This window comes from Lepisosteus platostomus, chromosome 24, assembly GCF_059453375.1.
Source record: "Lepisosteus platostomus isolate fLepPlt1 chromosome 24, fLepPlt1.hap1, whole genome shotgun sequence".
Lineage (NCBI taxonomy): Eukaryota > Metazoa > Chordata > Actinopteri > Semionotiformes > Lepisosteidae > Lepisosteus > Lepisosteus platostomus.
In genome coordinates, this window is record NC_142634.1 from 8530169 (window position 1) to 8543664 (window position 13496).

Genomic DNA, 13496 nt, shown 5'->3' on the forward strand with positions numbered 1-13496 from the left:
CACCTTCTGTTTAGGGTTTGAAAGTGTCTGCATGGGTTTTCCTCCAGGTGCTTCAGTTTTCTCCCACCTCCCATAGGAGTACCAAGTAAGTAAACTGATGTCCCTTAACTGTCTTGGCGTGTGTGCAGACCCTGCTCTAGACTAGATTGTTTTTTGTTTAATTGAATTTTGCTTACTTAATGTTACAGGACATGTACAGTAAATGGTTGGTGCAGTATTTGAACTGGGAGCAATTCATGACAAGGAAAATACAACATTTTCCCATCTTTTTCCCGTGTACCTCCCACAAAGAGTAAAACTGAGGAAATAGAGACAGAAACAAGACGCAAAAAGGATAGACGCATAGAAAAATATTAGTTGCAGTATAGTAAACAGTCTCTGGGAAGCGAAAAAAGTGGAAGGCCTCATGTTTCATCTGAATAGCCAACTGGTAATAGATTGAGGTCTAGGGTGTAGAAGGGAGGCTCAAGGTAGTTCAGAAACGGTTGCTGAAGACACAGCATTTTAGGGCAGTCCACACAGGCCACCAGAGACAGCAGAGTAGAGTTAAGCGGCTATATTATGGCTCTGGGAGACCACTCTTTCAGTGTATGTGATGTAAAGGATTTTTTTCAATGAAACAAAGGAGAAAAGACATTTTATGATTATTTAGTATTTTTATTTATTAGTTCTGATGGGAGTAACTGGATATTATTAAACAAGTAGTGTGAAGGATCGCCGCAGATGGATTTTGATTTACGCAAAGCACGTGAATGATAGATGGAGGTGAGAGCTGGAAGATCAGCACCAATGAACTTCTGACATATTTTCACAAGGCTGCCCAGTTTGTTCTTGCTTCTCAGATTTAGGTTGCCAAACCAGCAGATCAGGGTAAAAGCTAGAACAAATTCAAGGAAGGACCGGTAGAACAAAGCAACAATGACCAATGAAAATAATTAAGCTTCCTTCAGAAAAAAAGACGCTGTTGACCTTTTCTGAGGATTAGGTCAGTGTTGGCTTCAAAATTAAGCTTGGAGTCCAGAACAGTCCCCAAGTACTGGTATTGTTCTACCAGCTCCACTGAATCTCCCCCGATGTGGGTTAGGGTGGGAGTGTGGGTGTATTTCCTGAAGTCAATTATCATTTTAATTTTCAATTAGGATTACTTTGCTTTATAACAGGGGTGTGTGCAAGGTCATTTAGTTAGGACTGGTAGAGCTATAATACGTATACAGTACATCATTCTGCACAGTAACATATAAATGATTGGAGGTTCATGTAATAGAAATTCAGTGAGATTCATGTGACTTGAAATGGGACTCCTGAGGTAAACTAGAATAAACTGCACAAAATAACATGTCCCCTCTCCAACGCCTAACTCCTCCATGAGACAGTTGCCTGCTTCTTCAACTCCTATCTCCCAGCACAACATGAGGCCTCTCACTCAGACCCAACCCTCCCTCATAAGCCTGTTTTTTGCTCTAAGGTTTCCTCACATACAGTACCTTCATTTTAAAGGTTTAAAAAACTTTAAAGAAAAACTTGTGTGCACCTAATTTTGTCCATTTAAAAAAAACTGCATCACATCTCTGTTCCATTGAATAAATGTGGATGTGGGTGGCTCACTATTAAAGAGAATAAGGAACAAAAGAGAGCTGTGCAAGGAGAGCTGCAAATGTCAGGTCACCCAATGACATATTTGACCCAAACCCAAAAGGGAGAAATCATGAACATGGACTTAAATATGCAATAACAACAGTGACAAAGTTTGCCTAACAGAATTAATAGGGAACATAAACAGTTTTACAAATATGAAAAACATACGGTACACTTCATTTACTGTATGTAAATGTACTGTAGCTATTTGGGCATTACTTGTATTGGGCATTGACATTGGGAAAATTCCACTCTTTAAAGCTGTGGAGCCATCGGGTCTCCATTCAGTTTTGACTGCTGTCTGATTAGCTTAACTCAGAGCTGAGAAGACAACTCTGCTTAACTATTCAAATTATTAAGGAGTCATAGCCTCTTGCCTTTCTACGATAAGGGCCAATAATCAGCAGATGCCCTCTGGCCCACACTCAACTATCATTCTCAAGAAGGTCCTAGACACATCTGAAACAAAACTGTAATGCCCTGTCCAATTAAGTAAAAGAAAATTGTGAGGAATACATTCTTGAAATTCATTACTTTGGTATGCTCTTGAGAAATATCAATTCTGAAAAAATTTATCCTTATCATAGTCCAGGCCATTTCCTTGTGATTTGGTTTTCCAGTTTTTGTTAAGTCTTAAAAAGTCATTCAAGATACCAGCTACAACAAGTCAAGTTCTGAGGAGAATTTGTACCATTTCTAACAGATGTTATACAAAATGTGTTATACATGCTCAATAATGCATGGATAAAATCAGATTTAAATGCAAAAGACTTACATTTCTTAAGAGGCATGCGTCTATGTCGGTCACGTAAAAGTTCCCATATAGCCTTCTGTCACATTTCATTTAGATATATATTCGTGACTAATGTGGACTAGCTCTTAAAATCATCACACCTTGACTTTCATGAAACAGCCAATCCTTATGATTGCACATGCATGCAAGGTAAAGTAACAGGATTTTGTTTGCATTTGTTGCAAATTGGGGGCTGCACCTCTTCTGCTAGGAGCAAAAGTATTAGAACTTAGTTTTACTACAGCTCCCACTTTTTTGTGAGTGCATTAAACAGCAACAATGATTTAAGGTTCATCTAAGATTAAAGATCAAAATGTGGGGGTTCAGATAGAGCAGCTGCTTAAAACAAACTCTACATATAAGCCTTAACTTAAGCAGCAACCAAGATCACAGTTGCTCAATGGAAAAAAATGGAGAGCTACAGTTAGAAAGCTCAAATGTGAGTGCTTTGGGCCCTGGAGGAGAAGCAACACCCAGTCCAAAACAATTGCATAAAATCTCCAACTACTTTAAAATGGAGTTCTAATCATTGTATTTTCTTTTAATCAGTTAATATCACCATCCGAATAATGAATCAATTAATCTACCCATTTATATCTGAGAATTTGCCTTTCCTGTTTCACACCACTGTTTGTATTTTATGTGGAGGTGTGATAAGAAAAAAGTATGTGAGCTACAGCAGATATTCAATCGATCAGAACAAAAAGCAATGTACACACCAACACATGCCACTGGAACATGCCCATAGTCTCAGGACCTGGGAAAACAGCCACAAGTGAAACTTAGATGGGGAGAAATGTAGGATAGAGGGGACATGGTTTAATTTATTGAGCGATAAAAAATGTACCTTTTGAACATCCCCTGTAAAAACAGTGTAAGATGTATTAAATTCTGAAAAGAAAACAACATCATTCCGATATGTTATCATTTCTAATTTCATTGCGTTTAAAAAAAAAAAACAATAACCTTTCCTCCTGCAATATTGCCCTGGAACATTGTTTACTTCATAACAATTCAACAGGGAATATATTACATTTAAAAAATTCAATTTCAGATTTCCAGCTATTTTTGGATTTACCAGGGGCCTTGTTTGCTTCCTACTATGCAAACACATCACATTCTTAAAAAAGAGCTAAGAAACTAAAAACCATGTTTCACTGAACCGTGGTTTCTTCTAATCACCTTCTGTGCTTTAAAATGGAATCATGTTGCACGACCAAGGTGTATGCTTAAAACTTTTGCTAAAGGAGGTTGATTCTTCTTACCAGAGTAGGAGGGAGAAGTTGTCTACTAATAAGTATCTTGTGGGTTTTGTTCCTTGAGTCGTGATTTTGTGTTCTTTTTCTTGTACCACGAACCTTATGATTGTTGAAGAAAGAAACTTGGCAATGCTGAAAACAACAGATTGTATCCAACACAGACTCTGTATATATCTCATGTAGTTGAACTTTTAAGTATTTCTTGGCTTGCATCCTTGAAAACCCAATTTTCTAACACATTAACATTTCAATGGGAGGTGAATTTTAACTTATCTAACAGCTAAAGTATATAAAGCATAGTTGCATTCTGGTGTCATATTATGACTGTGTAGAGATAAGGTTGCCATAAAGTACAGTAGTTTTCAAATTTGTTCTATTTCCTTTTTCTATTTCTGTTGGTTGACCATTCCCCCAGATTTACAGTACATTATGATGTACTGTACAATAGTACTGCAATGGAAAAAAAAGCAGTTCTGCTAATATACAGTACCATAGCTGACATGTGGAGCTGTAGTATATCAACAGAATTCCATTCCTCCTACTACCTGTGATGCAATATTAATGCTCCTCAGAACATTTGCTCATGTGTTGCCTGTCTAGGGTCAAATTTCTTATAACGTAGTCATTATTCTATATGAACTTTTAAAAACAGAAACATTTATCTCAAACCTTTAAAATGTTCAGGATCTGTTTTACGTGTAAAATATTTAATCAGAGAATGCTCTTTTTTATGTTTCTCAGTTGTATGGGCCATCACCTTGAACACGCATACTGTAACTGACTTGACATGGACAGGGTGAGAAGAACTCCTACCTCCTACTTTAGCAATGGTATCCATAGTATACTTGTCAGTACTGTAAGCCTTTATAGTACATCTACAACATCTTGCCAATTCCAGACATTTTCAGACTATTATACCTTAATGATTGATTAGGATGAATTCTCTTTTGATATTATTATTGAAATATATTTCCATATTGATATTACTGATGAATATGCTAGGCTATATTGTCTTAAAAAGCAGGATAAAGTCTAAATAATATATTTGTTTTATTACTATTGTGTTTGTTATACCCAAAGGAAAGTGTCATTTTCATTTTGCGTCTCAGTCAGCCTTTCCAAATACTGGTTACACTTGGATTCCTGGATGGTATTAAAAAAAATGTTTTGTCCTATCAATACTATATATTTGACAATAATATATAACAATTATTGGAACTGCCTTACATAAAATCCTTTCTTTGCATTTCATATACATTGAAGAATTGTTCCCAGATTTTCTGTGTAAAATATTGTCTGACTCCTGTTCTCAGCCTTTTGGAGATTCCAAAAGCTTTGATTTCCCATGATTGATGGTAAAAATAGTTTCTAGATAATCTTCCTTTATTTATTCATAATAGTTTTCATGCTTGAAACTTTCATGTAATTGAAAGTGAGAGAACATTGATTGCAGATGTCTAGGTGTGACAGCAGCACATAAATTAATTTAAGACGCAGATCACAGTGTTGGGATTTAGAAACTAAACACAAATGAGATGCAATTAATTAAGTTCATACAGGTTAACATTTGTGTAATGTCTGACACCTGAATAGGCTGAACTTAAACAATAGCATGAAAGTACCTATGGAATTATGTGAAATAAACATGTTGTGTTCTAATTTTAATGAATGATTTCTGCCTGATCTTGTCTCTTTTGACATAAAATGCAGAGGCTAAATCAGAAAATCTTCAAGCAGGATTTTAAATAATAGAATGCATTGATATTCCAATTAACAAAGTAGAACATAAAAGACCATCATTCATAAGTGAAGCTGTCAGCGGAACTCTATCATCTCCTGTTATGAATATTTTGTATGAGGCTGAAACAGTAGAAAGTTTTTAATATTTTAATGTGTGAAAGTATCAACCCCTTCGAACAGTATAAAAATATACTTGCAGATAACAATGACTGTGAATCAAGTCAACATATCTTTACTATCAGATGTCAAGTTATGACAAAGATCATGGTTTAATAATGCATACAGTATATGGATTTCCATATTTGTTTTACAGTAACGATGATCCTGTATGTCATTTCGAATAAATTGAGATAATTTTGCATTTCAACTTTAGGAGAGGTCAGCGGTCACAGGAAAGTGCATTTTTGATAACGTACATTTGGTTTCCTTAGGGCAGTTCTTTGGTGATTACAAATCTAAGAAACACACACTGCTTTCACATGAAATGTAAGGAACAAGCAACTACTGTAAGCAGTGTGTTTGTACGCTACTCTCCTGCAATAGTTCCTGACTTGTTTGTACAGTATGTGACCAGATTAATGAGTTTAAAATTAATGAAAATGAAGATTTGTTTACAATGTATATGCAGATGTAAGTTGGAAGTTCATAACTCATGGAGTGTTTGTATTCATGTTTGTGTTCCATAGAAGCCTTGACCCAATCTGCACTCCATATAGGGAGGTATGACTCAGTTTTGCACTTGCGTTCGGAGAGGCCAAAAGGGTTTTTATAAAAAATACATATTTTTCTGTACACTATACAGGCACTTTTAGTTATGCACTTAACATTCAAGAAAGGTAAGATGTCACTGTCAAAGACCTTTTATGATGACACGTGATTTCCTAAATGTATTCCAAAGTAACCATCACCTTTTCTGCACTCTTTAATTAAAATTACTCTATTAAGCATAATTTATATTTATTTAAAATGTATTTAAAAATGTATTTAAAATTATATTTATATTTAACCAGAGGTCAAAGATTTTACATGACTACCAAATAATATAACCAATTAACTAATATCTGAGAAGAAAGATGTACAAACTTAAGTAATAAGTGTAATTATTGTGAACAATCTGAGGCAACCACACTACAGTATGTTACCTGTAAGTGTAATACACTTACACTTACACATTATTCTGGCATAACTTCCTATAGGCCTTTACAATTCTGTGAAATTTCATGTTGCGTTGTTTAGGTGTTAGAATTTCATAAGCATTTGAAATTTCTGGTGTGAAGAAAATTTCAGGAGGGTCCAGTAAAGTAATTGCTTGGTCTTGGTAATTAAGTAATTTTGCATGTAGTCCCTTAAAGCCTTCCTCTGCATTTGTTTTCTTTCAAAAATATGGTAACAATTTAAAGTATAGGCAAACTTCAATGTATTATGTTAAGCATTTCAGAATGTTCATTCTGGGTGAGTTCAGACAAGTAGTGCCAAAGCTAATATCTGTCATTCCACAGTTATCTATAGAATGCATTTATTTTATCTGCAGAGAACCAAGCACTTATATTTCTTATCTTGTATTTGTTTGCTATTAGTGTTTAAAGAATGAAGGGGCTTAAGTGGAGGTACAACTAATATTCCTCTATAGACAGAACAATACATTCTTTAAAAATCCTAGTATGTATACAAAAATCACATTCTTCAGCTACTAAGGTTGCCCAACATGTCCTTGAGCTATTTCCCTACCTCTTAAGTCTTTGTATTATTAAATCAATATTGTAATTCTCATTTTCTTTTAAGAGCTTACAATCTCAGCTATTTCAAAATATATCTTACTGTATGTATGCAAAGAACTACTTTTTTTTCTTAATATTCATGGAACAAGCTTAAAATCTCATGATGATACAACCATCCCTGTTATAAGGGAGTCCTGATGATAAAACATGATGAGTCAACAAAATGAAAGGTTTTGTTTTCTAACATCAATGTCTGTAAACAGTGAAAGCTGTGTAGATAGAGGATAACTAAAATATATCATATTAAAGGGAAGTCAACTAATTTCTGATGAGAAATTCTGATATTGCAGCTTTCAAGACTGTAGATAATACTGCATTGAGGAAGTTTTAAATGCACAGCTGCTGAATATTGCACAAAGGGATTCTGCAATCTAGGATATCAGATATTCAGTTCATGATTCCATCTGCTCAATATACTTGATTTGGGATTTCTTTTAGAATCAATTTCTAGAACCAATTAAAGGAAACATTTGTGTTTTATTTATTGATTTACACTGGGACAGCCCAGTGTATGGAGACATAATGGAGACATGTTTGTCACAGATTCAGACTTTGAAAACCTTTACTTTTGTATTTATTCCATTTTAATGGTTAAGAAAATGAGATGGATTTAGCCTTCGATTTTTACTGTTATATTTTTGACTGGAGATGGCATTGTAAAAACTTGAAGTTATCATTGCTATTATAAAGAGCTTTCTTTAAAAAGGTGGTTATAGAATGTACTGTAGATGCAAAAGTATATATACATTTTTGTATACCAAATCTTACACTATGAATACAAATGCAATTCCATGCAAGTTTCTAGTACTTTCCTTTCGGATTGTACAAAATACCTTTAGTTTTGGCGAGTTCCAAAAACAAATGCAATTTTAATGCATGCTGCTGGCCCCAGTAGACAAGTGCTCCACATAAATAAGTGCTGTTTCTTCAGTTTGTGCACACCCAATCCCAAGGCTGTCTCTAAGGGCAAAACATTCCCTCTGTAGGATGATTTTGCATTTTAGTCCTTCAGGGCATAGTATGCCATCCACTTCTTCAAATAATAAAATGTCAGCTTTGTAATAGGGCAAGTGTCTAAAAGTTTTAAGACCCAGAGTACCGTAAAGCAAAAATATATCATTCCACATACTGTAAGATACAAGATAAAAAATGCCACCTAACAGAGTTCTTAAAAAAAGTTCAGGAAAGATGACAGCAGCCTTGAGCCTCATCTCAGCTGCTTTCTCATAATCGTTCTGAATCACTGATATGCAGAGTAAGTCTCCCTTCCCAACTTTGATTATTTTGTCATGAAAGGTTTTTTTTTACCATTTGTGATTATGTTGTAATGATGAGAGGTATGAGTTCTGTCCTTTTTCAGATGTGCACAGGCCATTAACACTCCTTTGTCTTCATAGCAGAGAAAACAATCCACTGATCCACTGTCAAGTAAATGAAACAAATGCCAAAAGTAGAGGTACAGGTGTAACCTCACTGTTACAAAAAAGGGAGTGAATGAGGGGGTTATCTTCATTGTGTTTAGCACTGCCTTTCAGTAAAAAAAAAAGAACTCTACCTCAGTCTTTTCCTAAGAGACTGAGAAAACCAGCAAAAAAGCTTTAGCTGCCACATTGTAAAGAATGCATTTATATCACAGCACCTTCTTTATCCGAGATGGCTATGAACAATGGGTTTTGGCACAATGCTGCTTGCAAGTAAAAGATATGGCCAAAAGTTCACTGAGCTTGATTGAATACATTTGTAGGGTTCTTCATTTTAATTGGAGGGCTGTTGACAAAGACACAAGGTTATCAGCAAAGACTGATTACGCTTTGCAAGGCGACGCATTAATCTCCACCTTTGTTTTCTATCTTTTCTAATTAATAGCTCTGGGGCCAAGCAGATGTATTACAATTCAATCTAGCCTGTAGGGTGAGTTCACATTTGTATCACACAAGCATTATGAGCACAATTACTTTTAATGGTGGCATGATGGCTTGAATATTTTATTTTGCTTTTGTATTTCCTGCCATAACACATTGAGAACAAATTAGCCTGTGTGCTATAGAAATAAATTAGTACTGATCAACCCGTAACAGTATATCCATAGAGATGCAACTTTACAGTCTCCTACTCTTAGTTTTAGCAATACTTGTTATGATAGTTTTTACTGTAGTAAAAACATTGCATGGAATGGCTGCAATATAGGATTGTTTCTTTCATTGGCCACTCCTGAGATTAATAAACCACTGAAAACACTTAATAACTAAACTTTTAATAACTATTTTAATGAAATAGCAAAAGAAGCATTCCAGTGTGTTATATCTCTTTCTTCCAGACGGTGTCTCCATGTGTAACTAAAGAGATTAGAAACTGAAAGTAATGTGAGATACTTCATTCTGACACTCATTTCATTAGAGACGTGCTGGTTATGAATAAGATTGGGATAATATCCTTGTGTTTTGTCTTAGCAGGTGTTGGATAATAATTATTATTCTTCCACCTCTAATATTTAAATCTCTTTCAAACTGCTTGAGCTGATATCAGTCTAATTCTTCTTAATTAGCAAGACAAACATAGGATTTATGCTTTGATATGTAAATTGATCACCATTACTTTGAATACCTTACTATACGTTAATACTTGGGCACCAGACATATCATTAAACAACCATTTAAACCCTTTGCTTTGGGAGCTTTTATTACTGTTTAATGCAGTTTATGATAACAATGTACGCTTTAAAAAAAATATATAACAATATATAAAAAGGTAAAAAAGTGTTACTCAAAAAACAGCCTGCATACCGTACAGTATGTGTGTAATTAAGTAATAGGAACTATAAACAATTCTTATGTTATGGAATGATGAAGAAGGTTAAGAATGATGATCTCACACATTAAACAAAACAGGCTGACTAATGTACAGTAGTTCAAACCTTGAAATTGTATATGCTGTTTTTTAATGGCATATCACAGTTAGTCCTCCCAGATTTTAACACTGCAGAATAAATAAACCTTTTTTAAAGAAACAAAAAAGTAATGCGTTTGGATGTATTTCTGCAACAGTGGAGGCTACCGCATGTACAAACCTATTGCAGAGGGATAAGATTCTCACCACTTTTTGCTGTATTTATTTCTTTTGTATCTTCTTCTTAAGAGAAGCTGAGATGGTAAAGGTAATTAATTCAGTAATTTGAGTAAAGATTTTTTTCTGTTTTCAAATAAATCTGCTTTCTCATAAACTGTGTTATTTTTTATTAGCAAACTGGATATATACAGTATACAACTTATTTAAAAAGAAATTCCTGACCTTGTCAGAGAAGATCTCTTAGTGAGTTTAGACTGTTTCTGCTTTTGATTTAATGGAATCAAAAGAAGTGGATGCCTTGCCTACGCAAACAGTACAGTTTTTTCACTTTTTATATTATATACTCTATATTCATTTTCAGTCCAGATTGCTTCTGAAACACACTAGTGGTTCTTTAAAGTGTAGCGTGAACTGCAGACTTCCCACCTCTCATGCAGACTCAAGCTGGAGCTCCCTGGGACACATGAATTTCAATGGAAAATGCAGCTTTGTGCAGAAAGTCTTTTTCCATACTGTAAGTATCTGCAGACTTTCTGTACCTGCAGGAGGGCAGCAAGTGTCTACATTTCTCAATTTTAATGGGCAGATGAAACTAATTGGTTTCTGTGCTTGAAATAAAGTATTTTTAATCAAATTTATCAGTAACAAAATGGGATTCAGTAGGCCTGTTTAAGATAAAAAACAACATGGACATTAATAAGAGAGTAGAGAAATAATGTAAATTGGTCTATCTATGTTATCTCCTTTGCGAGATGATTTAAAGGAGTTAGCAACTGACGTTTAAGGGAAAAGACAACACTCCGCTTAGCTCTGCTAGGTATACAAATAAGTAATGAAGTAAATGAACACCCCCTTCCCTCCCTCTATCCCATTATCAACCTTGGAGCAATTCCTTGGCTCATTGCAAGGAATAGGGGGAAGCTCCAATAGCCTCATCCTTATGGCCTAGCTGTTGTTTCCTCAGCCGAGCAGGCTGAAGGCAATTCTACAGTATGTGTTGAATTGCTAACGCATTAAACCATTGAATTCTAGGGTTATTTCTGAAGTAGTATCTGAAAGGAAGATTGTTTTAGGAAATTAAAAGGTCTGTTCAACCACAAAACAGTACAGAATATTCAAAAATAGTGAAAGGAATAGATATTGCACATTAGTCCAGCTCTGCAGAACAAAATAAGAAACAGACACAAGTCAATGAATGTCTCGCAAGTGACAGTTAATGGAATACATAATAAATGTGAAGGGAATGTTGACAGATTAATTGACTCCAGTTGTGTTTTATTCCTGATCCAGCTTCTTCTTCTCATTCTTTTGTGTTACTGATTGGAGCTGTCAGCCAAAAGACGTGTTGGTTAATGGCTTATAAAGCACATTAACACTCCTCTGCTGTTGTTTCCTGATTTAAACCTATTAGAAACTACCATTTTTGCAACACAATTCAATTCTATTTCTTCGTTTAAATATTTTGAATAGGCCACATTGTTAAATGTTGGGAACAATACTACTGGACCTATTTTACAGTGTGCAGCATAATGCTTGTTTTCTCTGTCATGCTGTGTTGGCAAAATATTATAATCACTCTTTTGTAGCCCAAATTCTAGCTTACATTGCAAAACTTCATTTAGCATTCCTTTGGGACCTATATTATGCACCACCAAGCCTGTTATCGAACCCAGGCGAGATATTAATGCATTCTCCAGATCCCAGAATTGAATTGATTGCCTAGTTTATATTTTTTAATTTCATGCTTTAAAAAAGAAAAATAATCTAATCAAACTCAGAAAGTTACACTAACACAGCACTTATAATAAAATAAGATCTAACACTTAACTAATACAGTTTTATTTGTTTATGTAAAGCAATAAAAGTCATAATTAGATACCTCCGATCTAGTTTATGGTAAGTATGCATAAGGTGATACTTTATACACTTGTGTCCTGAAAGCCTGAATTCCAAACAGTAAGCATCCTTAAGTCTAGGTTGTGTTTACTATGTATACATGCTGTACCTTATAGTTGGACCTGATTCTTTAAGAAATTGCCATCAGAACACAGCAAGGGGTTAAATTTAATCCTTATCGTGGTTGCTCATCAACAACACTGCACACAGGCAGCATAACAGGAAGACACAAACAGCTGTATTCTTTGGTGCCTTTTGTTTAACCTCAATCATCGCTTTAATGAATAAATTATGATCACATTAGAAAAATGTGTATGGATGGATTAGCATAATTAATATGCAGCATGAGTAAAGCACGAAATCCTATTAACAAAAATTGAAAGTGCTGAATCTTCATCCTCAAGCCCATGTGAATGTGATACTCTGATAATATCAGGTAGTGTTCTGATATTGGTAGTCTTCATTTGGCAAATAGGTCACTTGGATAAGATTCAAACAAACAGAAAGACTTCCCTACTAGCAGTGGAAACTTGATATTCGGAACCTCTTTACTTGTCCTCTGCTGAACCCATTAGATATGTCAACACATCCAACATTTAGTAGTCTAACTAAACCACTAAGTCCCATTTAGAACCATTTTGAATACAGGGCTCAGACATGCATATCAAGTCTCTGAATAAGAAGACACACAGGGGATTCTCCTTGCAAGAAAACATTACATTGCTTTGTTAATATACTATGCATAGTGAAGTGCTTGAATATCCTATATAGAAATTTACCATGACAAATCTACACTATTTGTTTATTTCAGTTTTCTCCTAGTTTTACCCTGCTTACAGCGCTAAGAAAAAGAACTTCCAATAAAGCAGTTCCAGTATTGGGGGTTACAGTGAACCCCAATACAATTATGGGAATTGCAAATTCTTACCATGATACCATTGTTTAATCAAAACGTTTTTTACAAAGAGGGATTATGTTCACATTTGCCAATTTGAGATGCAATGGTGCATGTACTGTTTTGTAAGTAGATAAAATAATAATTAGGAATCATGTGTACAGTACGTGAAACAATAAGTAAACAACAAGTGAATAAGTGATTAGAATCTAGTGGTTAAATAATTTGGTAACAAGTACACAAGGACTGAGTTTAGGCAGACCACCCGAATGGTCTAAATGGTCAGAAACTGTGTGAGTTTGGTCTTAACCATACTATTTAGGAGAAATCCAGTACATCGCTCCATGATCAAAAAAGATTTTTACAAAGAATAGTTAATTCATTAGATTATGGAGGGCTCCATCCATCCTTTGTCAGTCTACAAATGGAATATA

The 13496-nt window shown here is 34.8% G+C and overlaps 1 long non-coding RNA gene across 1 annotated transcript in view; it reads right to left on the minus strand.

Moving 5' to 3' along the window:
* Window positions 1-682: 682 nt before the first annotated feature.
* The window catches only part of LOC148641533 (uncharacterized), a 65355-nt gene continuing 52541 nt past the window's right edge, over window positions 683-13496 (minus strand). The window contains exon 3 of the long non-coding RNA XR_015929884.1: window positions 683-877. This is a non-coding gene — a long non-coding RNA (uncharacterized LOC148641533). The remainder of the gene's footprint in view (window positions 878-13496) is intronic.